The sequence below is a fragment of the Carlito syrichta genome, unplaced genomic scaffold (genome assembly GCF_000164805.1).
Source record: "Carlito syrichta isolate Samal-C Ts95f unplaced genomic scaffold, Tarsius_syrichta-2.0.1 Scaffold120549, whole genome shotgun sequence".
Taxonomy (NCBI): domain Eukaryota; kingdom Metazoa; phylum Chordata; class Mammalia; order Primates; family Tarsiidae; genus Carlito; species Carlito syrichta.
This window is the reverse complement of record NW_007064645.1, coordinates 150,609-175,780: the sequence shown is the minus strand read 5'-3', so window position 1 is coordinate 175,780 and position 25,172 is coordinate 150,609. Positions and strand designations below refer to the sequence as shown.

At 44.1% G+C, this 25,172-nt stretch overlaps 1 protein-coding gene across 1 annotated transcript in view; it reads right to left on the bottom strand.

Annotated features, from left to right (window-relative positions):
* Positions 1-25,172, bottom strand: part of LOC103249496 (teneurin-4-like) — a 369,176-nt gene that overhangs the window by 193,913 nt on the left and 150,091 nt on the right. Inside the window, exon 2 of the mRNA XM_008048127.2 lies at positions 23,027-23,082. The gene's annotated coding sequence lies outside the window, so the exon portion shown is untranslated. The remainder of the gene's footprint in view (positions 1-23,026; positions 23,083-25,172) is intronic.

Here is a 25,172-nt window from a genome sequence, read left to right as displayed (position 1 = left end):
TTGAGATTTCTCTATGAATCACATGGGTTTTATGTGGGGGGAAGGCAGATTACACATGCTTTTGTGATTATATCTTCAAATGCCACCTGAAAATGAGCAGATAGAGCCAGGCACAGAGGGTAATGCCTGTAATCCCAGTACTTTGGGAGGCGGAGGCAAGAGGATTGCCCGAGCTCAGGGGTTCGAGATCAGCCTGAGCAACATGGCGAGATCTCGTCTCCACAATAAATAAAAAAATCAGCTGGACATGGTGGCACCTGCCTGTGGTTCTAGCTACTTGGAAGGCTGAGACGGAAGAATCACCTGAGCCTAGCAGATAGAGGCTGTGGTGACCATGAGTGTGGCACTGCACTCCAGTCTAGGTGACAGAGTGAGACTCCAACTCAAGCAAAGAAAAAAAGAAAAGAAAAGAAAAGAAAAGACAATGAACAGATAAAAAGACCATAGAGCTGAAAGAGACTGCGAGATAATCTCCCTCGCCCCCTTTACTTTAAAGACCAGAAAACCTAGACCTGGTGTGGGAAAGCTCCTTGCTGGGAAACATCCAGCTATGGGAGCAGAGCCTAAACTGGACCTCAAGACACTGGCCAGTTCATTCAGACCCAAAGTCTTAGGTCACCTGTTGTGGCCTTTAGTTGGTGATAGCACCCTCTGATATGAGATGAGGGCAGAGGGGCTGTGGAACATGTGTGGGAACACAGTACCTGTGTATAGGAGGAGTGTCAGGGCTGCTGTGTGTGGTTGTTCAGGTTGTACCCTGCACAATAGGGTCCACTGGAATAAATGGGACCTGAAAGTCAGTTCATACTCTGCTTGCTCAGCTTTGTGCAGGGCTGTGTCTGCCTGGAGGAAGGGCATCTCTTTCTAATTTGTACAGAAGGGCTGGCAGGGCCTCCAGGAGGCAGGAAGTGTTCACAGGGGGAGCATCGGACAAGGCCCAAGATGAATTTATCAAACAGAGAAAGAAAGGAAGGACAGTGCAAAGGGCCACTGCTAGGGACACCTGTCTCCCGACCTAAGCACCCTGTGACACCTGAGCCTCAATCTGAGGCATCTCCAGGAGGACAAAACCAGAAATGTGCTCTTTGGACACCATCATAGAGTAAACGGTTACAGAGCCCACCCCTTTGGACCGCTCCACTTCCCTGTTCCAATGGCTCTGGTGTCCTAAAGAGCCCTTGAGGGCCTCTGCACCACCATACTCCTTGCTGTTTTGGGGGCACCCTCCCCCTTACCTTGCCGGCAGCTGTCTGCCCCTGATCCCCCACTTCCTGGGGAGACAGGAAGTCACCCAGCAGTGAGGAGGGGAGCCCAGCCCAGCTGCTCTGCCTGCTCCTTGGCTCCTTGCATCCACCCCTCCCTCCATCCCCCCAACTTCTGTTGCCTCAGGAAAGGGCTGAAGACACAGATTCTAAATATAGGTACATCCCCATCCTCTTGCCCAGCTAATATTAGCCCTTTTTGTGGAATCCACTGACAGCATTATTCCCTTTTTTTGGCTGCGCTGAGGGGAATTCTTCTGCTTACAGTAAGGCAGGCTGAGCCAGCAAAAGACCGGGGAATACACTGAGCCAAATACAGAGAGAGTGCTGCTACCCGGGGTTGTGCCAGGTGATTTACGGAGCTCCTTTCAGACTTGAGATTTATGATTCTGCAAACAAGGAGGTTCGGGAAATGGGTGGGGGTGGGGATGAGGATGGGCGGTTCTGGTTAATTGAATTTGTCAGCTTCCAGGTGGAAAGGACACTAATGGTTGTTGATCATTTTACTCTGAGCCAGGGACACTATGTAGGATTTCATACACAGGATTTTATCAAATGTTTACAACAGCCCTAGGAGAGGGGTAAGAGTATTAACTGTATTTTACAGATGAGGCACTGAGGCTTGAAGAAGCAACTTGCCCTCTAATAATGGCTAGTCCATGCAAAGAGGGGATTTGAACCCAGGTCTTTGTGACTCCAAAGCTGTGGTTTTTTTTACCATGCCACCAGGTCTACCTTCTACTGGCAGAAAATCTGAAAATGGTGTGAACGTGCTTCTACTCCAGGCTCAGTGAAGCAAGATGCTGCTGACTTTGGAGCCAGGGGATATGAACTGGAGCCTCCCACTACCAGGCTGACCTGGTAACTGATTAAGTAACTGATTAAGCTTGTCTGAGCCTTGCTTTTCCATATGAAAAATAGGGATGCAGGTAACAGAACCTCAAAAGTGCTTCCGGCCCTGGCTCTTGGAGTCTGCATTATTTTCCAAGGATTGTCTTTACTTTGATGCCAGTTCTCACCTTCTTGGTCCAGAAGCACAGCCTCAAATGAGCATAGGGGTATGAGGTAGGGCAGAGAGCAGCCTGAACATGTACTGATCAGGAGACCTCCAAAGCAGACTTCCCACTGAGATTTCAGCCTCTGTCCTTGCAACTACTCTCTACAAAGTAAAAGAGAGAGAAAAAAAACCACCTAATTCTGCCTGAGGCAGCACCGTGCAAATGAACTCCTCCTGGTTTCCCAAACTTGTACAGAGAACAGAGGATGAGAAGGCAGATGGAGAGAGAGAGTGAAGATCTGGAGTGATCTGTAATACGTGTGGAAACAGTAGGTATTGATTTCATTGCACTGTTTATTTTCTCACCTTGTTCCAGCAAGAAGACAAGGCAAGGGGACTTAGGGGCTGGCGGTGCCTAAGGAGTTGGCAAGGTCATTCCCCGAGAAAGGAATAGAGCCAACGATGACAACTGATTGAGCCTAGAAACACACACCTATAAGCTTGTTTCTCAGGAAAATGAGACTGACTGGACAAACTGACTGATGATTATCCCACCGGCTTATTCTCTGGCACTTACAGAAATGCACCCTTCAGGGCAGTCTGCCTCGCGGTCAGCATTTTGATTAAAGGCTCAGGACCAAAGTCCAGAGTGAGGAATCCGGTAGGAGCTCCTGAAGGGCCTCTTGGAAGGATTCCCTCCCCAGACTCCAGACAAGAGATCTTTCCCTCCAACACAACGACAGAGGAAGCTCCGAAATCCCTACCATTTCATCTTTGTTGTATTTTATTGAAATTGAACTAATATTGAAATTTCATTTCCAGAAACCTTTCCTGGACCATTTTTCCAAGGAAGGAAGTAAACCTATTAGTGAGCCGCTTAAGCAGCCTGTGGCAGTCTCTTGGGAATTCTCAGAGCTCTCGGCTTCCGAGTGGTGCCAGTTATGTATGTGAATGTGCACAAGTGACAGACGAGTGCATTGACACTGTCACCATTAGGAAATCACAAACAACAGGGTTGTTTTCAAGGTGAGGCAGGGATACTGTCTCCTCCAAAAACCAACAGAGCCTGAAGGGAAGTCTCACTTGTGGAAGGCACGTCCACAAGTGCAGACCCAGAAAAGTACACAGGACCCAGAGACACAGATGCACCCAATATGCACATCCAAGCCCAGTCACAGTCCACGGAGCAGATGCATGCACAGTTATCTATACCTGTAGACACCTGCATAGCCACCACAACCCAGGCACACAGGCACACCTTTGTGGCTTGGCCCTGTAGACTTTGCCATTGGGGTCAGGGAGGATGGTCTCTCCGAGCTGAGAGTCCAGTCCACTAGGGACTCCCTTGCTGGGCACCAGCTCTGAAGAATTTTCAATGTGATGATCTCAAAGAACTTCCCAAGTGTCAATAGGTTCATTGTCATAGCTATTTCCTCATCACCTTCTACCCAGAAGGCCTTGGAGAAAATATTTCAGACAGAAGATGAGTGATATGGCCCTAAGAAAGCTTACCATTTTATGAGAGCAGGTAAGATGGTGTTGAGGAGAGAGGCAGGCAGGCTGGGAGATGAAGAATGAGCTTCTTCAGGGTCAAGCCTGACTTGAGTGTTGGATCCCTGGAGCCGACAGTGAGAACACCCACAAACAATTGCTCCTGAATTGATTCAAGGTGATTTCGGGCCAACTTTGTCTCTCTATCCTGCCTCCCTAACACCCAGAGAATGAAGTCCATACTCCTTGCAGCCTGACCTCAGGCACCAGAACCTGTCTTCCCACCTCACATCCCACCACTTCCTCCCACCCTCAACAATGGGGACCCACTGTTTCTCCTCTAGTGAACCTTGCTGATTTCTCTATGGTTTCAGGCCTTCCAGGTCTCAGAGCCCTTATGGGAACTTTCCCTCTGCCTGGAAAATCATTTGCAGGCTTCTTGGTCTGATGAATTCTTTCCCATCCTCCAGGATAAACATCAAATATCCCCTTGCCATGGTTTGATTGCATGTGTTCCCTCCAAAATTCACATTGAAGTTTGAGCCCGAGGGCAACAATATTCAGAGGCGTGGCCTTTGGGGGGTGATCAAAGTCCACCCTCAAGAATGGATTAGTGCCTTATAAAAGGGCTCCAGGGAACTACTTAGGCCTGGTTTTGTCCCTTCTGTCCCTTCTACCATGTGAGGGCACAGTGTTCCTCCCTTCCAGAGAATGCAGCAAAAATGCACCATCTGGAAAGCAGAGACCAGGTCCCCACCAGACACTAAAACTGCTGGCACCTTGATCTTGGACTTCCCACCTTCACCACTGTGAGAAGTAAATGTATGTTCTTTATAAATCATCCAGTCTCAGGTATTTCATCATAGCAGCACGAATGGCCTACATCACCCCTCTTCTGCTGCTTTCCCTGCTCTTTCCCTCCCCTCCCTTCCCCCAAGTCAGAGCCCCCAAAGAGTTCTCAAAGACCTTCCTTTATTTATCTCTTTGTGGCTGTCCCCCAACAGTGAATGGCTAGGGGCAGGTGCAGCCCATTCGTCCCAGAGTCTGGTGCCCAGAAAGTGATGTGTTGCAAAACTCAGCAAGGAGGTACCACAGTTCCAGGGCCTGACTCTTGGCTCAGTAAATCCCTTACCATGCCCCTTCCCAATTGGGAGGAAACAGAAGAAGCAGCGGATGCCCCATTTGGGAAGCAGACTGGGGAAGGAAGCGAGTCTGGGGCACAGAGCGTATTAGATTTGCTTCTAGGCTGCTGCAGTCACACGTGCCTGCCCCTGGAATGTGTTCAAGGGTGTGATTCCGATCTCTCCACATCCCTACACCTTGGCCCGTGACTCCGGCAGCCTCCTGCCCCACTTAACCCTCCCGAAGCTTCTTTCTTGAGAGACCCCTGGGTATGAAACATCATTAAGGACGTATGGCTCCCAGGTTAAACTCCAACACACAAGGGATGTTGGTCTACCTTTCAGCTGGAAAAACTGGGGCAGCCAGACTGGGTTCGCGGGAGCAGAAGTTGTAGGCCCTGCTTACTCTCCTAGGGAACCCCAAATGAGTTAATACCTACTTGGCCGGCTCAGCAAAATAAACATATAAAATGGGGTGAGTTAACATCCTTTTTCTTTATTGATTTATTTAGATTTCTAAAAGGTCACAGTCAATTCTTTTTTCAACTGGACAGAAACCTGGAAAGAGTAAAGGGTAGAGAGCTGGAAATGAATCCAACTGCAAAAACATGTGGCTGTCCTTATGTGGCAAAAACTTGGTGTTAGGCTCTGCACACAGAGAGGGAAGAGGGAAGTGCAGCCCAGCCTCCAGGAACCCCCATGTTAACAGAAAAGTAGAGCTTCCTTATTCCCATTCAGACTCAAAGGGCAATTCCTCTGCACCTTTGATATGCCTGTGGACAGCACAGGCATCATTATACTTACTCATGCCAGTAAACCCCATAGAGAGGTATTGTAATTTTTAAATTTATTTTATTTTTTATTTTAGACAAGGTCTCACTCTGTCACCCAGTGGCATGATAATGGCTCACCACAGACTCGACCTCTTGGCCTCAGGAGATCCTTCCACCTCAGCCTCCCAAGTAGCTGGGACTACAGGCATGTGCAACTTGGCCCAGCTAATTTTTGTCTTTTTTTTTTGGTAGAGACAAGGTCTTGCTGTGCTGCTCAGGCTAGTCCGAACTCCTGGGCTCAAGTGATTCTCCCGGCTCAACCTCCAAAAGTGCTGGAATTACATACATAAGCCATTGTGCCCAGCCAGTATTATGTTCATTTTTATTTAACATAGGGGAAGTGGAGACTTGGAGAGTTAAATAATTTGTCCAGGGTCAAGCAGTCAGAGGGTGAGTTGAGCTTTGAACTCAGGTCTGTGTAGCTCCCAACACTGCTGGTCTTACTTCCAAAACAAATTGGGCCACGCCTTTAGTTCAGTAGAGATGTTTGAGCATTTTTGGGTAATGCTTTTTTCATTTTATTGTCATGACAATCCTAGGGAGTAGGCGTTGGTGTCCTTATTTTACCATTGAGAAAGTGAAGTTCAGACTTATCTATCCCAGCTTGGAAATTACAGTCAAGACAAAATTCCATATTTTCAGTCTCATTTCCTGGTAATCTGGGATGGCCCTTCTAGGACCATGGATAGGAAGACTAAACCCAAGGGGTTGGGTGAGGCTCAATGGTAAAGTCCCAGGAGGCCTGCAACTCATCCAGGGACAATTCCCCAAGGGCTAGACTGGCCTTTGTTCCCAAATATTGCTTATTTTAAAATTGTGGGGTATAATTAGGATTAGGTATACAAATATTCATTGTGCAGGTACCCTCGTTGATGAGGTGTATCCCCCTTCCCCAGACAGATATCGACTACCGTTAATCCCACCTCCCTGAGCCCCACTCCCCGTAGTTTCCTGCTACTGTCAATCCTTTTCTTATAGTATTATGGTAGTTGTTTTAGGTCCACTTATTTGGTTTTTTTGGGGTTTTTTATGAGTTGGAGTCTCACTCTGTTGCCCAGACTGGAGTGCAGTGGCCGCTCCCAGCCACCGCAGCCTCGACCTGTTGGGCTCCAGCGATCCTTCTGCCTCAGCCTCCGAAGTAGCCGGAATTACAGGCGTGAAGGTCCACTTATGAGTGAGAGCATGTGGTACTCAGATCTTTGTTTCGATTAAAAAAAAAAGTGGTTCATATACATAATGGAATATTATGCAGCCATCCAGAAGAACAGAATCATGAATTTCACAGCAACCTGGATGGAATTAGAGTTTATAATACTGTTCCCAAAACTTATTTCAGTTCAGCCTGCCTGGTATCACTCGAGCTTCTGTTTTAAAAGATCCCAAATCATAAAAACTTTTAATGTCTAAGATATTTGGACTCCCTCACTAAGCACACAGGATCTTTAAGAGCTGTCTCTTAATTTTAGGTCTCTCCAAATCATCTCCTTTGAGCCCTTGTGGATGTCTCTGAATGTGCAAATAGACTTCTCACTGAGCCCCAGTCCTGCTTGGTCCTGGATGGTTGCGTCCCACAGGCCCACTAGGCAAATTCCCATGCATCCTTCAAGATTCATGTAAACCACATTTCTGCTGATGTTGCCCATCCCTGATCTCTCCTCTCTCTACATTTCTGTGACTCCCCTTAATGACCATGTTATAGCCACAATCATGCTTGGTAGTAACTGTCTGTACAAAGTACAATATCCCCCACCAGCTGAGTGCTCCTTAGGGGCAGAGTCCCAGATGGATTCCTTTTGATGTCACTAGACACTCCAGTACAGGGACTGGCACAGGAGAGGAGCTTAACATGTCCTTGCTAAATAAATTAATGAAGTGACTACTGAATAAGTAAATGGCTAAAATTACAAAACTCTCTCCTTTGGAAATGTTCAGGGATTGACATTATCTATACTGTAGTGAAATTGTTGCATTTTAGGTTATAAATTCAGATTCCTGTTTCTCTATTTCAGCCGTTTCAGCTAGGAATATTCTTTCCACATTTTTACATATTAGAAAGCAACAAAAACAAACACTCAATTCTTTTTTTAACCTGGATGCCAAGCTATTAATACTTGTGGATATTTTGATTTTTCTAGGAGGACAAGGATGGATGCTAGGGGATACACTGGTGTAAGCATTGGTCTTGCTCAGCATGTGGTCCAGAGGCCAATCTCTTATCTGTAATGGAGGAGAAAGGTTTGCTTCAAGGGAGTATCCATCCAGTCATTTGTGTAGAAATGTTTCAAATTGAAAAAAGAAAAAAAAAAAAGAAAGAAAGAAAAGAAAAAAAAGTAAGATTACATAAGTTCTGCCTAGACATTAGCGCCCAGTATTGAGCACCTTGTCCCTAATAGTTGGAGATTCACTGCCTTGCCTGTAGGGAAATTTTTAGGTCTCAATCCAATGTCAAGTTTCTGGTGTTCATAGATTATTTTTTAACACAAGCACAAGACAAGGAATAACTGTGAACTATCATAAGTTTGCTCTTATCACCTTTTTAAAGATTAACACAAATTCTTTATAAAATCTTGCAAGAAATAGAAGAAGAGGGTACCCTTACCAACTCATTCTATGAAGACATCATTATTCTGATACTAAAACCAAAGACATTACAAGAAAAGAAAATTACAGATCAACATCTCCCATAAACACATAAAAATCTCCAGTAAAATAGTATTGAATTGAATCCAACAACATATTAAAAGGATTATACATCATGATCAAGTAGGATGCGTCAAGAAATGCAGGGTTGGTTTAACATACAAAAACTAATCAATGTAAAATATCACATTAAGACAATAAAAGACTAACACCACATTATCATGTCAACAGACACAGAAAAAGTATTTCACAAAATCTAACACCGTTTTGTGATTAAAAATACTCAATAAACTATGACTAGAAGAAATCTTCAACTTGATAAAGGTCATCTATGAAAAACGCACAGCTAACATCATACTTAATAGTGAAAGACTATAATAAGTTTTTCTTCTAAGATTAGAAACAAGACAAGTCATCTGCTCTTGTCCCTTTTTTCCATATTGTACTGGGGATTCTAACCAGGAAAATTAGTCAAGAAAAAGAAATGAAGGTGTTCAGACTGGAGAAAGGAAAAAATAAAACTATCTCTATTCACAGATGACAACATCCTATATATAGAAACTCCTAAGGAATTCACACACAAAAAATTAGAACTAACAAATGACTCAGCAACTTTGAAGGATACAAGATCAGTGTACAAAAATCAGTTGTATTTCTATACACTAGCAAAGAACAACCTAAAAATGTAATCAAGAACATAATTTTATTTATAACAGCAGCAAAAAATAAAATATTTAATAACATTTAACAAAAGAAGTGCAAGACTTGTATACTGAATATTATAAAACATCATACATAAACGAAATTAAGGAAGTCTTAAATAAATGGAAAGACATCTTTTGTTCATGGATTCATATTATATTACTATTATATAGACTTAATATTATTTGAATGGAAATACTCCCCAAACTGATTTATGGATCCAATGCTTTCCCTATAAAATCCCAGCTGGATTTTTTTTTTTTTGTAGAAATTGACAAGTGAATCCTGAAATTTATATAGAAATACACAGAACTCAGAATACTCAAATAATCTTGAAAAGAAAGAACAAAGTTGGAGTATCCACACATCCCAAGTTCAAAATGTATTAAAAAGCTACAGTAATCAAGACAGTATAGTACTGGCATAAGAACAGACATGGAAATCAATAGAAGAGAATTGGGAGTCCAAAAATAAACCTTCACATTTATGGTCAATTGACTTTTGATGAGAGTACCAAGACAAGTCAATAAGGAAAGAAAGTATTTTCAACAAATCATGCCAGGATTACTGGATATCCACATGCAAAAGAATAAATTTGAATCCAGATATCAGAGAAGATATTAGAGATCAACTAAAAGTGGATCATAGACCTACATGTGAAAACTAAAAATATGAAACTCTTTTGCTTTTTTTTGAGGTGGAGTCTTCCTCCGTTGCCCAGGCTGGAGTGTAGTGGCATGCTCACGGCCACCCCAGTGTTGACCTGCTGGCCTTCAGCAATCCTTCCGCCTCAGCCTTCCAAGTAGATGGAACTACAGGCGTGTGCTACCCACACATGGCTAATTTTTTGATTTATTGTAGAGACAAGGTCTCGCCAAGTTGCTGGGACTGGTCTTGAACCTGTGGGCTCAGAAAATCCACTCACTTCGGCCTCCCAAAGTGCTGGGATTACAGGCTGAGCCACTGAGCCCAGCCATGAAACTTTTAAAAGAAAACATAGGAATAAATCTTTATGACTTTGGATTAAGCAATAGTTTCTTAGATATAGCATCAAAAGCAAAGTAACAAAAGAAAATAAAAGATAAATTAGACTTTATCAAAATTAACAACTTCTGTGCTTCAAAGTACATTACCGAAAAGCAAAAAAACAAAAACAAAACAAAAACTCATATTAGAAGAAAATATTTGCAAAACAAGTCAGAGAAGAGACTTGTATCTGTAATATATAAATAACTTTTATAACTAAACAATAAAAGACAAAAGCCCCAATTAAGAAATGAGCAAAGAACTTGAATAAAGATTTCTCCAAAGAAGACAAGAAAAAAGCTGCCAATAGGTACATGTAAAGATGTTGAATATCACTAGTCATTAGGGAAATCCAAATCAAAGCTGCAATGAGATGCTACTTCAAACCCACAAGGATGTCAAAAATAAAAAAAGATATATCATAAAAAGTGTTGAAGCATGTGAAAAATTGAAAAATCCATACATTGCTGGTGGGACTGCAAAATGGTACAGCTACCTTGGAAAACAGGTTGACAGTTCCTGAAAATGTTAATCATAGAATTACCATATGATCTAACAGTATCTGCAAGATATATACCCAAAATAATTAAAAAGGTATGCCCACACAAAAACTTAAACCCAAATGTTATAGCAGCATTACTCACAATAGTTAAAAAGTGGAAATAATCCAATCGTCCATCAATAAAATAAACAAAATGTGATGTGCGCGCATGTGTGTGTGTACGTATGAGGAATAAATGTGTTGATTCATTTATGTGCATGAACCTTGAAAGCATCATGCTAAGTGAAAGAAATCATACAAAAAGGCAACATCTTGTATGAGTCTAGTCATCTAAAATATTCAGAACAGGCAAATCCATAGAGGAAGAAAGTAGATTAGTAGATGCCAGGGGATTGGGGGAACAGGGAATAGAGAGTAACTGCTAATGAGTATGGGATTCTTTTGGGGGTGATGAAATGTTCTAAAGCTAGATAGTGGTGATGGTTGCACAGTTCTGTGAATAGACTAAAAAACACTGAATTGTACACTTTAACAGGGTAAATTTTATGGCAAGTGAATTATATCTCAATAATGCTGTTACAAAAAAAATATATGTAAGAAAGAGACTGTAGGGAATGTGCAAAAAAATGGAAACAGCTGACTTGCTAGAACTGGTGAGACAGAAGGTGATTGTATTTCTTTTTTTGTTATTGTTGAAATGCTGTTTGTGCAATAATAATGTGAAAAGAAAAGAGAAAAAGAAAAAGAGAGAGAAAGAAGTATAGAAGGTGAGCACTAGCTTTGGAGTCCAGGAGTCCCAGGAGTCCCAGGCTGTCATCTCTTGCTCTGCTAGTTCCTGACTGTGTAATCTTAGGTAAGTGGTTTTTCAGCTCTCTGGGCTTCAATTCCATTTGTTCAGAAGTGGGAATAAAACCAATCTTATAGGTCTGCTGTGAGGATTACATGAGTTTTACATACCCAGAGTAGATATGTTCTCATTTTCTTTCCTATTCATTTATTTATTCAAACAATATGGAGCATCTGTTCCATATACTGGGAAAAATTTATGAATCGAGACAACAGTGGCTCATGCCTATAATCCCAGAACTTTGGGAGGTTAATGAGGGAGGATTGCTTGAGCCCAGGAGTTCAAGACCAGCCTGGGTAATATATGAAGACCTTGTCTCTACAAAAAATAAAACAATTTAAAAAATTAGCTGAGCATGGTGGCACACACCTGTAGTCTCAGCTACTTGGAAGGCTGAAAGATCGCCTGAGCCCAGGAGGTCAAGACTGTGCAGTGAGCCACGATCATGCCACTACATTCCATTCTGGGTGACAGAGTAAGACTCCAACTCAAAAAACAAAACAAAACAAAAGATTGAACCTTGTTCTTAAAAATCTTGGAGTTGGCCAGGCTCAGTGGCTCAGTCTGTAATCCCAGAACTTTGGGAGGCCAAGGCGAGTGGATTGCCTGAGCCCACGAGTTCAAGACCAGTCAGGGCAACTTGGCAAGACCTCATCTCTACAATAAATAAAAAATTAGCCAGGCATGGTAACGCATGTCTGTAGTTCCAGCTACTTGGAAGGTTGAGGCGGAAGGATTGCTGGAGCCCAGCAGGTTGATGCTGGGGTGTCCATGAGTGTGCCACTGTACTCCAGCCTGAGCAATGGAGTGAGACTCCAACTCAAAAAAAAAAATCTTGGAGTTTAGAGAAGAAAATAGACACATACATAACTAAAATAAGTTCATCGGGAAGGGATAATAAGCTATCTGCATATCTGCATAGGCTAAATACATTTGGGAACTTGTATAGGGAGTTATTGGGGAAGAAGCCCAACCAAGAAATGAAAACTCAGAAGATTGAATCCATAACCACAAATCCTTATATTGACATAAGTTTGTTCCATGGAAAAAGCTAGCAAGGAAAGTATTAGTACCCAGCTTTATAAGTGGGAAGACTAAGTCCTGGACAGGTCAAGAGAGTGTTCTGGTTTTGTCAAACCAGCACATGGGGCAAGACCCCTTCCGCTCTGGCAGAGTGGCTTCTTCTAAACAATCTTGGCTCTATCCCACAAGGAAGAAAGATGGGAGGAGGAGAAATACCAGGAAATGAATAGGTGTCTTCTCCAAGTCATGGTTGGTAGGAGGTGTCAGGTAAATAACCCCTGAGACTCCCTTGGGGTCCAGTGGGGAAGTTTGCTGGATGAAGACCCCAGGACCCATCCAATCCTGGATCATCCAACAGAGATTTAAAGCATTCCTTGAGGAAATATTCATGTTTCCTAGGTCATGAATGTCTTGTAAATACGCCTCTAGAGATCTCACTAAATAATGAGTCGGAGGTGGGGAAGGAAAACATGGCATCATTTATAGAGCCCTGTATTGCATACTGTTGCTTCCCCAGCAAGTAGAGTACATGAGGGATTACAATGGCCATTTTTTCTACATTGACAATGAGGTAGTACTGAGGACCAGAGAGGTCATGTGATCTGTCCAAGGTCACACAGAAAATCTGTAGCAGAGGAAAGAGAACTCAAATCAGGCTATCTTTTTACCCGTCATGAGGATTCTAGATTCTTCCCTATGCAAAAGCTATGATCTCAAGGGTGGAATGCAGAATTAACAAACTGTAAGAGCTCAGAAGTCACACAGCATCAGGAAGATGTGGGACCCAGGTCTGCTATTTAAGCAACACTAATAAAACACCAGCCCAAATCTCAAGGGGGCAGCATGGGACATTGGTTTTATGTTTGGATCCCCAAGGGCTTAGTTTAATATCTGGCACAGACCAGAAGCCTCAGTGAGTACCCCTTGGTACTAATGGATCTTTGGTTTTGCTGGAACTGGCCCTCAGTTAAAATCAAAAGCCCTCTTTTTACCAAATACGTCTTCCTTGAAGGAGGAGGATGACAGATAGAGCACAGGCATTCAGCACAGAAATCTAGGTGAGATCCCCCCCCGCACGCGATGGTGCCAGGCTTTAGGCGGTTGGCCAGCTGGACTGATCACAGTTCTCATTTATCAAGAGCCATAACCAGTCCATTACTTGGCTTCAGTGTCAGCTCTAACCCATTGACCCTGACAGCGAGTTTATAATCTCAAAGGTTCCTTACCATCGAAACATTTCTGGAATTAATGAAATGGATAGCTAGTAGACCCCAAATCCAAGCTATGCCTGGCCCTGTAGGGTAGCACCCATCACTCTGAGGTGATCACAATGACCTGTACGATCAACAACCGAAGTTTGTAGAATTCTCAGCCAGGCAAGACAAAATAAAAAGAAATTGGAGCCATCAAGAGATTGCCCCAACAAAAATCTCAAAGGTATAAAAGAAAGACTTTGGGAGCCAACAGACTTAAGATAAAGCTGAACTCACACCCCACACCTAAAAGATAAAGTCTGGCACTGTTTCTTGGAAGATGTCCCATTTTCAAAAGGCATCTTAACCTCGCTAAGCTTCCGTTTCCTCATTGGCGAAAATGGTTGAAAATTATTGTTGTTATGAAGGCTAGAGAGTCTAATCAGATGGATAGGTTTAGCAGGTGACTGGCCATGTGACACTGGGGTGAGGGAGGGATGTCTCAGGTGTGGACCGCTGGTCGAAATAAGAATGGGTGAGATGGCGAGAAAGTGTGTGCCAAAAAAAAGAGAGACAAAAAAATGAATTATAGGGAAAGCTGCCTTTAGCAGAGTAAGAGAAAACAAGTTGGAGCGCAAATGAAATGTGGTCAGAGGGCATAATAAAGACAAAGAGACGAAAATCACATTTCCCAGTAGACACACAGGGAACTATCTAAGATTTGCCAATTGTGCGATCTTGAAAGAGCAGTCATAACACTGAAGATTATTATTACACCATCAATAAATGTCTCCTAGCGATGTAGAGGGCAAAGGTAGCAAACAGATGCCTTCTCATGAGCGAATTGCGGTTGATTGATAACATGTATCTAGAGGATTGCGCTGGAAAACACCCTGAGCCCTCAGAGGAACCTGGTGGTGAAGGAGCAGTTTCAATGGTGGGGTCTGCAGTGGAGTGGAAGGAAAGATTGGCAACCTGCAGGCCGTGTGCGGTGCATGCTGGGAGGTGCCACTCAGACATCCCCTGGGATGGAGCCACTCACTGCTCCAGCTGCAGAGACTGCTGCTGTTGGTCGCTGACAGCTCTTAGTGGAGACCTTCTCCAGGAATGGCCCTTGGGCCAAGAGAGCTGTCACCTGTGGGAAATTCACAGCTATCACTGCAGCAGGCAGTAAGGCCCACTGCCCTTGACTCCATGTGAGCTATCTGAGGGCCATCCCAGTTCCAGAGTTCCCAGTGGAATCAGCTGAAGTACTGCAGCTCAACTCCTCCCTCTGTCTAATCCCGCTTCCCTTACAGGTGCTGATCCTAAGGGTGAGCCTCAATAAACATTCATCTCTGGCCTAGAGTCTGGCCCCAGGAAACTCAACCTAATACACCATGCATTTGCCATTCCTGCACAGGCTATACCTCTCTCTGCCTAACTAAAGGCTTCTCATCTGTGTTTACTTAAACCTCGACAAAGACTCAACGTCAGCCAATGGGCTTTATCTTTTTCCCTCAGTGGCAACAAGTTCCTTATTCTTTCTTCTCCTTTGCCTGTGTCAGAGGTAAACTTCTCATGTAGGCTTGGAGGCTCTTTAATCTATCCAACTATAAATGACAGGCTGGCTCTGTTCCTCTCAGGCATTTCTCCTCCCAACCTCTACCTCTAGAAGAGAGCATTTATCCATGACTCATTTTTTGGAATCATTATAGATCAAAGGTGTCAGCAGGAGGAAGAACAATATATGCTAATAACTCTCATTGGCATGATGCTTTCAATTTATATGTACGTATTATTTTATAAACACAGCAAAAGAGTTATTGTTGTTTCTTTTGAACAAAAGGTATAGAGAAGCTAGATGACTTTCCAAATCACATAGCAAACTCATTACAGAACCTGGACAAGATTCGGGGTTTCTTGGCTTTCAGTTATATAGATTTCAGCCACAGCAGAAAATGCTTAGCTGGCTCTGTGGCTCTCTTAGAGGTCAGTGTATAATTTCTAGAAAACACTGGAATTGGCTCAGGAAACTCCCCCATTCTTCCCTTTGGACTGTTGTAGGACCTGGACCTTGTTAGCATTCAGATCCTTGACCAAGCATGGACGGGCATCATGGAATACAGGAGATCTTCTAAAAATCTAGTGCCAGAATCCCTGCTATAGCCCTGACGAGTGACAATCTTGCTCCTGTTTGGACCATTTCATTGATGGAGAGCTCACTATCCAGTGACAATGGGAGCTCACCGTCCAGTGACAATGCTTATATCATTGTTCCCTCATTTGTACAATCAGAACAATACCAAAAAGGGAACACTGTGACATTTTAATGAGATAATGAGTACAAAGCACCTAGTAGGTACTCAGTGAATAGAAGGACTTTTTTTTCTATTTCTGTTAGACACATGACAACAGGAGAAGAGAATTCACCTGTAGAGAGAGTGCACCAAGCCCCAGCCACAGACCCAGACACAATTCTTCCGGAGTTACTCGATCTTTACCCAGCCCAGTGATGGAGCCAGAGAAGTACAGAGGTTTGGAGTGTAGGTTCTGCAGCCAGACCGTCTGGATTTGAATTCTAGCTCTGTCATTTAGCTGTGTGACCTTGAAAAAGATCAATTAATCATTCTGTGCCTTATTTTTTTTCCCAACCGTAAGATGAGGAGAAAATAATGTTATGTACCTCATCAGGGACTGTCATGTAAACGCTTAGAACTCTGCTAGGAACATGGTAAATGCCAGTTGCTATTTTTTGTCAGCATTCCCATTTTACAGACGAGGAAACTAAGGCCAAGATATTGAGCCATCCCCGAGGTCAAACAGAGCCTGGATATAAATCTGGGTCTATCTGAGTCCCAAGTGCATATGCTTTCCTTTATGTCACATTACTTTTACCATTCCTTTCGCCTTTAAAAAAAAAGCAAGAAAGGGGGAAGGGAAAGAACAAATGCTCATAAGGAATTCTGCCAGAAAAGCTGGCACATTCTGCTCATCTAAGAGAGCTGCTTGTTTGTAAAGACACAGTTGAGTGACTCTGGGAGTCATGTCCATAGGCAGGCAATGAACATACTACCCGCCCGCTAAAGAAACAGGCAGGGCCTGGGACAGGGAAGACAAGCTCCAGCCTCCAGGGCTGCTACAGGGTCTTTGTTTTGGTGATGTTGGGTGGGAGTGGACAAATCCCCAAGCCCCACAGACTCACGTAGATTGTCAACATTCAGGTAACTCCATGGCCTGGGCTGAACAGGGCAGCATAGCAAGCCCTTTTCTAGGCAACAGAATGGTCTGAGTTCTGTGCAGCAGTGGCTTGAAGGTCCGTCACCCGAGTGACATGCCTGCATTCGGATGTAGCTGACATGAGAGAGCGCCTTCTGGCTCTGCACAAAGGAAGGCTTGCAAACGGAAGTGAAATTCAAAATATTTAATAACCCATTTGACACAGGCAGTGACCAATCAGAACAGACACGGTGCCAATAAGAATGGAACATACAGCAGGGACATGGGTACGTCCCAGCGAAACACACCCCTTGGTAACAAGGAAGCCCAACGTTCAAACATGGAGAGTAGGATCTGCAGGGTGAAGGCTCCCAGAGTCCATACAACAGTCTACCTGTCTCCTTGGAAGTCCCAGAGAGGATTCTATTAAACTCCCATGGCTCTGCAGAGTGTGATTCAAAGACCGTTGCTGCAGGGGAAAGAGGAAGCGCCTCCAACATCCAGTTTCAAGGCCCAGTATTGTCACTCCTTCAGTGCTTGGAGCCAGCCTCTAAATAGGTAAAGTCCCGATTCCACCCAAAGACAAGTCCACGAAGGCTCTAAGTGACAGTTCGTTATGCTGTCACTCTGCTTACCTTTCCCTTTTCCAAGGAGCATTCATGTGTGACCTCCCAAAGCAGTTGCTCCTGTTCTAGCATTTATAGATGAGGCACCAGCGCTCCTCACTGCAGGCCCTAGGACTCAGAGCACAGCCTGGATTCACATAAAGTGAGCCCTGACCCCGGCAGGAGAGGAGGTCAGAGTTCTAGTCCTGCCCAGACAGCCCCCAGAGCCACTCCAAACCCATCTCTTTCTCAGCTCAAATGTGCTTCCCTGCTGCTTCACTTTCACTAAAAGCACATGCTCCTGATACTTTTCGGATAAAGTCACAAGGGGTCAATTATGCTGTGGTAACGAAGTTGGAGTACCATTTCTTCAGCTTGCATAAGATGGGGCTCCACATGATGAAACAAGTCATTGGTCCATGACGTCTTGTGAGAAGGTGCTAGAAGTAAAGGCCTTCCCTTGAGAGCAAGGCGCCAATACCTTTCCCTTTCTCCTGGCTCACCCACCAATGAACCAGTGATAGCAGACTTGCCAAACCCAAGAAATACCTCCAGAAAACTCTGCTGAAACACTTCCCCACTGTTCTCCAGGGAGCTGAAAAGATCATGCCTGTTGCTGCTGATATTGCCCCCACCTGTGTCTTACAAACTGAGTCTACTCCTCAGGAAGGGCACCTTTTTCTTGCTAATTTTGTTATTTATTTACGTGTTTGTTTGTTTTTGAGTCAGAGTCTCACTGTAGCCCAGGCTGGAATGCAGTGGGATGATCATGGCTCGCTGCAGCCTCGACATCTTGGGCTTAGGTCATCTTTCCTCCTCAGTCTCCCAAGTAGCTAGGACTACAGGTGCATACCACTGTGCCTGTCTAATTTTATTTTTATTTATTCTTATTTTTTGTAGACAGAAAGTCTCTCCATGTTGCCCAGGCTGTCTTGAACTCCAGAACTCAGGTAGTCCTCCCGCCTTGGCCTCCCAAAGTGTTGAAATTACAGACATGAGCCACCCTGTCCAGCTTCTTTTCTTGCAAATTTTATTAGTGGCTCTTCATACTATCTTTCATCTATGACTGTGACCCCCCCATCCTTCACCAGCTTGGTTTCTTCCAGATAGAAGCCTCACAAAGTCCTGGACTAGCAGGCACTGGGTTTGAGAGACAGCTTTGCAAGAGTTCCCTGAAGGAAACATCAGCTATGGCATCAGCTGTGGCCATAAGGTAGACAGGTACACCTGTGGGAGGCCAGTATAACTGAGTGGCACAGGACATTATAGAGAACCAAGCTCTCGTGTCAGGCAGCTTGGGTCCCATGCCCAGCTTTGCTACTTACCAGCTGTATAGCCTGGGAAAGTTATTCAAAACTCTTTAAGCCCTTTTTTTTTTAGTATAATAATAGTATCTAACTCATAGGGTTGCTTTAAGAATTTAAAAAGTTTATATATATATATGTGTATTTATACATACACATATGTATATGGTACTTAACACTATGCCTGACACATAGTCAATCATTTAGCCATTATTGATATTGTTAATCATTCAAACATTTATCAGTCAGTTGCTATAAACCCTGCTGAGGGCTGAGACTCCCAGTTTCTGCCCTCAGAGACCTCACAGTCCGATGGGAAATGACCACAGAAGAACCTGCAGTAAGCATGCAGCTTGGTAGGTACTTTGTTAATGATTACTTTTTAAAAACTATTACTAATAGGTGACAACCATTTTTTTGTTAGCCTTTGTGTGCTACATGCTTTATATAAGTCATATGTATGAGCTTTCTAGTCTAAATACCTGGGTTCAAATCTCAGCATCATCACTGACTAATTATGTGATTTTTTGGGGGGTGTGTTAATGAACTACTTTGAAATTTAGTTAATTCATCTTGAATATAGATACAAAAGTTAGAAAAAAAGATATACATAAGATGTCACCAAAGTGTATTGTACATGGTAGGCGCTTAATAAGTGTGTTGGCTATAGGGGTTGAATAGGTACTTAAAGCAGTAACTAGGGTGCTGGAAGACTTAAGCTGGATGACGACTGCCTCTCACACATAGGAAGTCTGTCTGGGTGGGTTTGAAGGCAGCATGTCTGTCTGGACTGTGAGGTAGGATTGCGATGCTCAGTGGCTTCTTTGGGTGGGAGCCAGTTCTGAGCCAATGACTGCAGTCTCAGGGGCCAGTGGCTGGGTATACCAGTAGAGTTCTGGCAAGAACTCGGCAGAATGTTCCACATAGGGCAGGCCTTTAGGACCAAGGTGGATGACGGGGAGGGGGGTTGTGGACAAAAGATGTTCATGTTCTGGAAGAACCTGGATGCTCTGGGCTTTCCTAACACTCCCTGTCTTGCATCACCCAACCCTACATCATGGCTAGGATGGCTTATGCTGGCTCTGGGCCAGGCCTTCCGGGGCTGAAAGTAGGCAAGTCACATCATATTTCTCTCTGTCCCAATTTTCTTTTCTGTCTAACTGGGAGAGTAATCCTAGTTCTGCCTATAATACAGCATTAATAAAACAATCACATATAGAAGAATGTTGAGAAATACAAAGCATTACAAAAATAAGGCATTATCATTCCTGACATAATTACTACTACTACCACAATAACAGCTACTAATGACTATGACTATTGCTTAGTCTCTTACTATGTGTCAGTTATACTTTAAGGATTATCACGAATCTGCCCTCAGCTGATTACCAAAAAGATGAAGAAACTGAGACTGAAAGAGACAAAGCCACCACTAGTCCCTTTACGGACTTTGCGTAAGTTTGGAAAAGACTCCCCTTCTCCACCTGGGCAGATACAGCCCCTTGGGGACATGTGGCTTGGTAAGTGGAACACAGGCTGGTTTTTAGTCTCCACTCACCCTTGACAAGGCAGCCTGAGGCAGGACACAGCCACCACAAATTTGCTACAACCTGCACATGGAAGTCAAGTAGCACGGTGCAGCAAGAGACCAAGTCAAGACTCAAATTTAGGCCTGTGACACAAAGCAGGAGGACCCCAGCTGGGCATCTGCTGCCTGGAAAACCTGGCTTCTAAATAGACCACAAACACGGGCTGCCCCTCCTGCACACTCTGCTACTGTGGAGAGGAACAAGAATGAAACAGACAGAACACCACTCCCTGGGAATGCATCACCTCTGGGAAGAAGCCGTGGAAATCAGAACACACCAGCCCCAGAATGGAGTTGGTGCCCAGAGAGAAACAGAAATGCACAAACCCAGACCTGTTTACACGAATGAACATTCTTGTAGCACGGCCTGATAAGCCTGTTGCTAAGCCTACCTTGCTTCCTGTCACAGAGCACCTGGCTCCTGGCGCAGGAAAGATAATCGCTCTGGGAACCTGCTCCCCTTAGGAGACCTGGTAGAATGCTTGCAGTCCAGGGTGAAACCTGCCTTTCAACAGAGCTGCGCCTCCTCCCATGTAAGACAAGGGGAAACTTGACCCGCAAAGGAAAGGGTTTGCACACACACAGTTCTACCGAGTGTCGGTAGTGGTATATGACCCTTGGGGAAGGGAAGGAGCCCTGGATCTCCCAGCTCAGAGCACCTCCTAAACAAAGACCCTAAAGTTTCCCTCCAGGACAAACATGAGACATGGGACACCCAGGCGAAAACACAGCTATCATCTGTCAGTCCTGACACCAGCACTGTCTGCACCGAGAGCCAAGCGGAGAGATCAGAGAAGCCCTGGGGTGGGAGTGGGGACTGTGGAGGGCAGGAAGAGGTGGAACGGCCTTTGGAGAGACCCATATGAATAGCAGGCATTTTTGTCTGACCCCAAAGAGGAGGGCAAGGGGGAGCTGTGTGATCCGAACCAGGATGAAAGAATGATTGGCCTCCCCTTGTAATCAAAGAGTTTAATGAGGCTTATTAAAAGCCCATTTCTGGGTCCTGTTGAAGAATTACTCCCATAAGTGTTTTCTGTTTTTTTCATAGGAATTGCCTCCCAGGGATTAAACACACACATATACACACCCTCCCCGCAAACCCCGTGCCCCACATGTTCACAATCCTGACAAATCCCGCATATCCTGGATATCACACGCATTGTAGGTGTGTCTACATCAGTGGTGTCCACAATTCACAACATACCATAAAACAAAAAAAACCCAGGCCCAATCCCTGAGGTTATTCAGGCACCCTTTGAAATTCCAGGCTTTGAGGGAACCCAAGAGTTTCATCCTCAAGGAGTTATCATCCATAAAAACAAACAGCCTCACATCTAATCCACAGCATTCTCCGTGTCTTGCCTCAGGCAAGGTAACTCAGCAAAGGCAGGAGCTACCATGCTTGCTTTGGAGCCCAGATCATTAAGCTTTAGTAAAAAGCAGCAGACTTACAGCAGGGTCACTGCACAGGAAGAGGAGCCTGTGTCATTCCCCCACCCGTGGTGGAATCTCTCTGATATGCTAAATCCCAAGCCACTTGGTGGAGGCAGCCCTTGGATAGGGCCGATTTTCTCTCGTTATGAGCTTACCCAGAACCCACAGCTACCTTTACTCACAGGCAGAGAAGGCATTGCTTGCTTTCTGAAACAATCAGTTAGACGCAGAAAAGAATCCCTTGCAGAAAAATATCCCAGCACCTTCATGGGCTCCATCCTGGTATTGACCTTCCAACATTGTACTCACTGCCAAGGAGAGGGTACAATGAACATCAAATGCTAAAGCCAACCGGCAGATCAGTCTGCTGTTATTAGAAACAAATGCTTTGGAGTGAGTAAATCTGGTTGCAAGTCCAGCTCTGACCCTTACTCATTGTATGGCCTTGGCCAACTCTGAGCTGTCGTCTCCTCTGCCAAATGGCAATGACAATGTCCTACTATCTGATAGAGTTGTGGGGAAGATCACGAAGTACCCGACACACTGTAAACCCCAGAGCAGATGTTAAAGATTCTCAGGATGAGACAAGAATGAGGACACGGAGGCGCTCATTGATTGGCCTGTTCTTATTCCTTAAGGGCGAAGCCCATGTTGTATTTTTCTTGTTATTCTCAGTACACAACACAGAGGCTGGTACCCAATACTTGGAGGAAAGCCGTACGAAAGAAAGAACGCAAAATGAATGAATCTGTGAATTAAGTGGCCTGCCTAAGGTCACAGAGCAGATCACTATGGGCTGGAGTCCAGATCTCCTGACCTTCCCCCACAACAAACACGTGTGCGTGCGCATGCACACACACACACACACACACACACACACACACTCCAGAACTCTCTAATTCTAGCCACACCAAGCAGCTGGCTTTATTGAAGGAATAGTGAGTGTCACACCAGCTGCAGCAAGGCCCAGGTTTCAATAAGCCCTACCATTCCCAGGGTAAGACCCAACGTAGGCCAGGCGAGGCCTAAGGGGCCGTCACAAACTCTCCCGTGAAACATTCCAACTCAGCAATGGGAACAAACAGAAACCACAATTGCAAATAATACCCACATACCTCAAACTGGCGCATCTTATTTCCTGACTTGAATTGTGCAAAACAGAAAAGTCACAAGACTGGGAACAATGGGTCTGGCAAGAGTTAGATCATGGAGACTAGAAATGTATCTTGTTTCGGGCTCACTTTCAGCATCATTACTTACCTACTGACCAAGTGTTCGAGAGATCACTATCCCTCCCTGATTCTCAGTTTTTCCATCTGCAAAACAAGAAGACAATCACAATTAATCCCTTGAGATCTCTGGACTAAGACGCATCACAGGTCTTATACCTAGTATTAGCTACCAACTACTTATGATGCCACGACACCGAGGAAACCACGAATAGTCAGGGGTCGAAAGGGAACTATTTAGAAAAATGAAGTATAGTTATAGAAAACTAAGGGTGATAACTAATAGTTATGTGTCAAGCAGAATGCTGATGAGGCCCAACTCTCAGTACAGAAAACTCAGCCTTCCAATCATTCAGGCACTTAGTTCTATTTTCACAGATGTCAAAATATAAAAGACCATCAAGAATACCAGGGGAAATAGAGTCAAGAAGAATGCCACAACTTCAACACATTATTTTTTTCAGTTTTTTTCTTCTATACATAGAGTTTATCATTTTTCAGAGCAGGGCCTATGAAGACATGCTATTAAAAAGTACCATGTGGATTAGGATTTCCCCTCTCTTGCCACTTGTGTTAGACCATGATCATGACCATTAACCTTACTATTAAATCATGTTCATTCTCACCACTTTTGGCAGCTTCTTAAGGAAAATCTCAGGTGTGTGGTCAGGTTTCTGGAGGGCACTGCCCACACCTGAGCACAGCAGAGTGAGGGGCCCCCTTGGACTGGTCTCTCCCTAGTCTAGGTTTGGGAAACATAAGGAAACTGGTCCTGCTGATCCCAGAGAGCCCTTTTGACTTAAAAAAAAGCAAAACTAAGAGAAAGGGAAAGAAATTCCTGTATTTGAATCCCCACAGTGACAGCTACTGAGCCAATAATATTTACAGATGTTAATCTCATGGTCCTCATAAACACCTTGGGAGACTTTACAGGTGAGAAAGCTGCAGCTCAGTAGGCTTGGGGATCCATCCAGGGCCTCATGCAGTCATTTTGGTACCCTTCACTATTTCTGCCATACCCATGTGACTTCTCTACTACCATTTACTAATTGTCCCAAATCAATTCATTTTTTTTTGAGTCAGAGTCGCATTCTGTCATCCAGGCTGGTGTGCAGTGGCACGATCACGACTACCCAGCCTTGACTTGCTAGGCTCAGGCGATCCTTCTGCCTTAGCCTTCCAAGTAGCAGGAATTACCAGTGCGTACCACCACACCCAACTAATTTTTGATTTATTGTAGAGATGAGGTCTCGCCACGTTGCTCAGGCTGGTCTTGAACCCCTTGGGCTCAGGCAATTCTCTTGCCTCTACCTCCCAAAGTGCTGGGATTACTAGGTGTGAGCTACTGCACCTGACTCAATTCACATTTTCTAAAACTTAACTTTATTTGTAAATAATATTTTTTTCAAGTTTCTGCAGCTCTCTGTTTCTGTCCTTTCTCTCTATGGCCCCAGTAAAAGGTGACTTTGCAACTAAGATGGGTTCTATATTTGCAAACTTGTTGCTAACAATGTAAAGGAATTTGCCATCAAAACCATTCTATGTATAAATATCTATGAAGTCATAGGTGTAAGGTGCTGTCTATATATTTTTTCTGATGCTCATTAAAATAAAAATGTTTTGAAATTTAAAATGTTCATCCATGTTCTATATCAACTCCCATGATTCCTCTATCTACTTTGGGGAGCTGGTCTGAAGTCCCTTACTAAAGTGTGACTTTAAAAGCTAAATCTGTCATATTTCAAAGCCAAAACAGTAAAAACACCTAACACTTAGTCTATGTCAAGAAAGTTGTCCAAGGTCATACAGCAAACAGCTGAAGGGACCAGGATGGACCTCTGCCAGCTTGCTTCTAACCTGGTGCTCCGTAAGTGTGCTTAGTTCCCTCTGCATCTCCTCAGGTCCCAAATCTGTACTTCCGTGGCATCTGGCCACCAAGTAAGTTGTTTCCAAATCCAGGCAGGGTCATCCTGTTCTGTTCTGCTGTCCTCAGCTTTTCCATAAAGTGATTAGATCGTATCAATATCTATTTTACAATCCCAAAAGGGCATTTGAGTATGAAGCTGCATAATTTCTAAAACTAAGTGTAGAAAATGTGAATTGAAAGTGATTCTTTACTCTAAGACCCAAAATAGTAAGCAAGGAAATCAAAAAGGCTGAGGACATAATACCCAGGA